The sequence below is a fragment of the Magnolia sinica genome, chromosome 3 (genome assembly GCF_029962835.1).
Source record: "Magnolia sinica isolate HGM2019 chromosome 3, MsV1, whole genome shotgun sequence".
Classification (NCBI taxonomy): Eukaryota; Viridiplantae; Streptophyta; class Magnoliopsida; order Magnoliales; family Magnoliaceae; genus Magnolia; species Magnolia sinica.
The window spans coordinates 45,582,135-45,586,915 of record NC_080575.1 but is presented as its reverse complement, the minus strand read 5'-3'; the positions used below and the strand labels follow the sequence as shown (position 1 = coordinate 45,586,915).

At 38.2% G+C, this 4,781-nt stretch overlaps 1 pseudogene; it reads right to left on the bottom strand.

Annotated features, from left to right (window-relative positions):
- Positions 1–2,382: 2,382 nt before the first annotated feature.
- Positions 2,383–3,874, bottom strand: LOC131241537 (26S proteasome regulatory subunit 7A-like; annotated as a pseudogene).
- Between the last annotated feature and the right edge of the window lie 907 nt (positions 3,875–4,781).

The following is a 4,781-nucleotide window of genomic DNA, read 5'->3' as shown; positions in this document are numbered from 1 at the left end:
CGAACTTGTTCATAAGCTCACACAGACATAGGGAAAACACAAATATCAACTTGATTCGAAACTTCTACTGCCCTAAGAAGTTTTCAACAGTGGGTCTTCGATTCCCACTGTTTCCTGTGGTGGGCCCACTTGAGCATTGGATATGCTTCCATTTGGGCTTATGCCATAAAATGAGTTGAAAAATAGATGGCCTGCATGGATAAGACACACACATTGCAGTGGCCCCATAGAGTTTACTCGCATGTTGAGTTACAAAGTATGCAATCCACCTTCTCCAGCAGAGACATTTCATCAAACACATGTTGTGCACACCTTAAACATTCACAACAAATGATGAATGACAAGACTATTTTATGTCTGGATCCATTGTATACATGGTATACATCTATAGCAACCCAGACCATCTAGATCATTGGTCCCATTATTTACTAGACATCGCCAATGAACCCCCACTGCGGATTTACAGATCTAAAAATTAAAAACCTAAATAGAGAAATGAGTACCTGGCCGGGAAAGAGATGAAGGGCAGGGGCTGCTGGCCGCACCAGATCTGGAGATGATGCAAGTGAGGAAGAGAGTGAGAGAGAGAGAGAGAGAGAGAGAGAGAGAGTCGGGGTAGGAAGAAGTTGAGAGTCACACGGGTGTCAGGGACCGGGACGGAGAGAGAGAGAGAGAGGGGGGGGGGGGGACAGAGGGAGGGCGGCGAGAGAGTGCAGAGGCAGGGTGGTGAGAGAGTGCAGAGGGAGGGGCTGAGAAATGGGGGAAACATTGGGCGCGGCTCTGTTTTGAGCGCGCACCCAATTTTGGGTGGGACGGTGGCTGGTGGTCGGTGCTCTGTGGGCGCCACCATGATGTACATGTTTCATCCATTCCGTTCATCCATTTTTACAGATCATTTTAGTGCTTGACACAAAAAACGATAGGGATATAAATCTTAGGTGAGCCACACCACAGGACAAAAATAATGAATGGATATTCACAATTAAAATCCTCCTAAGGCCCACTGTACTGTTTATTTGACATATAATCTGTTGATTTGGTCATAAAGACCCAGATGAAGGGAAAATAAATATCAGCTTGATCCAAAACTTTTATGGCCCCCAAAACGTTTTTTATGGTCAAAATTCATTCAACACTATTTCCTGTAATGTGGTCCACTTAAGATTGAGATATAATTCATTTTTTTATCATATCATAAAATGATATGTAAAAATAGATGGACGGCATGGATGATACACATACATCATGGTGGGCCCCACAGCACCGACCACCAGCCAATGGCCGGTGTCAGGGGGAGTAGCCAATTCGTTCCGCACCATAGCAAACACATGTGATTTAATCTCCATGTTTCCTACCGTATGGTCCACTTTAACTTTCAATCTAGATGATTTTTGGTTTCATGCCCTATAATAATATTTTAAAATATATAGATGGCTTAGATAAGACATATATTTTTTAAGCCCTTTTGGGCCCCTTATACCCTAAGCATACTGAGTAAATCCTATGGGACCCACCATGATTTATTCATTTTATCCACTCCATCCATCCATGATTTATTCCCACTGTTTCTTGTGGTATGGTCCACTTGAGCTTTGGATATGCTTTAATTGTGGACTCAACCACTAAAATGATCTGGAAAAATGGATTGACGGTGTGGATAAACCATGACTTTGGGCCACGAGCTTAAAAATAAAGTCAATCCATGACTTGGGTGGGCCACACCACATACTATAGTTGAGAGGGTTACCCTCCCATTAAAACATTCATAATCATTTATTGGGCTCACCTAGATATGGTTCATAGATCCAGCCCATTCATTATGTGTGTCCCACTTAGATGAGGAGTCAGCCCAAGTTTCATACACATCCAAAACTCGTGTGGGCCCCACCAATTAAATGCTTTTATATGTTTTAGGGATGTCTTCACATAGTTTTAGATGCTATGGCCCACCTGAGTTTCGTATACGACTAATTTTTGGACTTAAAGGGGACACATCAAATGCATGGTGTTGATGTTCTACATACATCAGGGGTGCACACAGATTAACCTCATGGGAAGTTCCCATGAGGTGACCTTATAGTACCATTTCACTATTTAGGTAACTCCTTCATGGGTGTTACTCTAACCATATAAGGCCCACCTTGATATCTTTTATGTATATCGACACCGTCCATATATTTTTCCATCATATTTTAAGATGTGATTTCAAATCATAAGAACTCAATAATCTCAGGTGGGTCATACCAATCAAAACAATGATGAATAACTATTAAAAACCTTTTGAAGGCCACAAAAGTTTTGGATCAATTTGATCTTTGTAGTTTACCTTAATCCTTTTTTCTTTTTCTTTTTTTTTTTTAAACCTAAATAACAACAACGCTCTTTTTGTGTAACTATTTAAGTTATTTTCGTGACCTTAAGAAATTTGGGGTTGCCAGCCAGTACCAGGGAGACCAGAGAACACCATCTGCTCTTGCAACTCCAACTAAAGACGGTTACAGATATCCAAAAAAACAAACCAAACAAAGAAGGCAGACGAGGCCCCTTTTACACATAATTTTCAACAGATGAATTGGCAGCCAGCACATTGCAGGGCAAACAGGATCAAGTCATGAAAGGCCAGGGTAAAGCAGTAAGCAGTCTCGGTTAGTTATAGACATGTACTTGGGAGTTGCACTAAATTTCTGATATCCTTTGATGACCTTGTTGACTGCATCCAAGAAATCTTTCTCCGTCACTGTCTTTCTTCGCGCTTGGATTACATACATGCCCGCCTCAGTGCATACACTCCTGATGTCCACCCTAGTGGAGTTGGGGCAGAGGTGAAGCTTAAACCAAATATCCCTCTCATAATTAATTGTCCGCATGTGGATCTTAAATATCTGTGTCTTGCTCTCCAGATCAGGCAAACCAAACTCAACCTTACGGTCTAGCCGTCCAGGCCGCAACAATGCTGGATCTAGTGTGTTGGGCCTATTTGTTGCCATCAAAACTTTGATGTTTCCTGGAGCATCAAAGCCATCGAGCTGATTCACAATTTCGAGCATTGTATGTTGATTGCATCCACTTCATCAAAGAAGACAATGCAAGCCTTTTTTATCACGCCATCTGGAAAAGCTCGTGAACCATCCGAGCCCCCTCTCCAACATATTTTTGAACAAGCTCACTTCCAATAACACGAATAAAGCAGGCATCAGTTCAGTTCTGTTGGCTCTAGCTAGTAAAGTTTTGCCTGTTCCTAGAGGACCGTAGCAGAGCACCCCCTTAGGAGGTTCAATGCTAAGCTTCACAAATTTCTCTGGATGGAGCATGGGGAGTTCCACAACTTCTCGCATCTTTTCAATGTGCTCCTTACACCCACCAACATCATTGTATGTGACATCCGGTTTTTCTTCTAGCGTCGTCATGGTAACGCTCGGATTGATCTTCGGAGGTAAAGAAATTTGAATTTGGTATTTATTTCGATCAGCACCGACACACATCCCTTCTTCTATATCTGTTGGTGAAACTTTATTGCCCAAGCCAACGACAAACTTGGCAATTTGTTTAACATTTATCACATACTTTGCATCCTCAAAGTTCTGATTTATTATTTTTATGCATCTTGCAACCTGAAGAGGCTGCTGCTCCTGCATCATTTGTTTATCAGAAACAAGATCCCATTGGCTAGATGCAGCTAACCCAGTGTCTGACTTTTTTATTCCACACAAGTCATTAACCTTCTTGGCTATTTCCTTGATTTCCTTCTCCACCTTCTTTATGCTAGAAGAGTAAGGTCCCAAACCATAGATTTTGGGAGTGCTATGTCGTCTACATCCAAAGGAGGAGGGTTTTTCTCATTGTTAATATCTACATCTTCTAGTTCAGGTGCCATCGTATCTGTCTCTCTCATCCGATCCTTTTGTTTTTACTCTCTCGCTCTACTCTGCTCTGCTCTTCTCTTCTGCCTTTTCTCTTCCTCTTGTAGTTTACCTTCATCTAGATCTTCTTTACATTATCAATAAGTTGGATTGCAAATAAACATTACTAAAATGTTACGATGGGCTCTTTATGATTTTTAATGGCAAGGTACTATATTATCATTCTTTCCAGTGGTGTGGTCCACTTAAGATTTAAATTTACACAATTTTTTATACCCGGACCAAAAATGGGTTAGAGAAACATAGGGGAGACAAGCGATATACAACACATTATCAAAATCTCACTTTCATTATCTAACTTTGCAATTTTTCTTGTCAAAATACAAAATCTCTAGTTTTCTTTTTTTTTTAAATATATTTTTTTACAATTCGTCAATTTTTTCACAATTTTGTTTAATTTCTTAAATTTTCTTTTTCAAAATATCATTTTTTAAAATCTCACTTTTGTTATATAACTTTTCAATTTTTGTTGTCAAGAAACAAAATCTAGTTTTCTTTTTCAAAAAATATATTTTTTCACAATTTGTCAATTTTTTCACAATTTTATTTAATTTTTTAAATTTTCTTTTTCAAAATATCATTTTTTTTATCGAAATCTTGTTATATAACTTTTTAATTTTTCTTGTCAAAATACAAAATCTAATTTTCTTTTTTTAAAAATATTTTTTTTACAATTTGTCAATTTTTTCACAATTTTGTTTAATTTTTTATATTTTCTTTTTCAAAATATTATTTTTTTATCGAAATCTTTTTTTTTTCAAAATTATTAACATTATTCAAAGTTCTTAATTTTTTTTTTCAAAATCTAGATTATTATAAAATCACAGTTTTTTTTTCAAACTTTAAAATTTTCTTAAATGT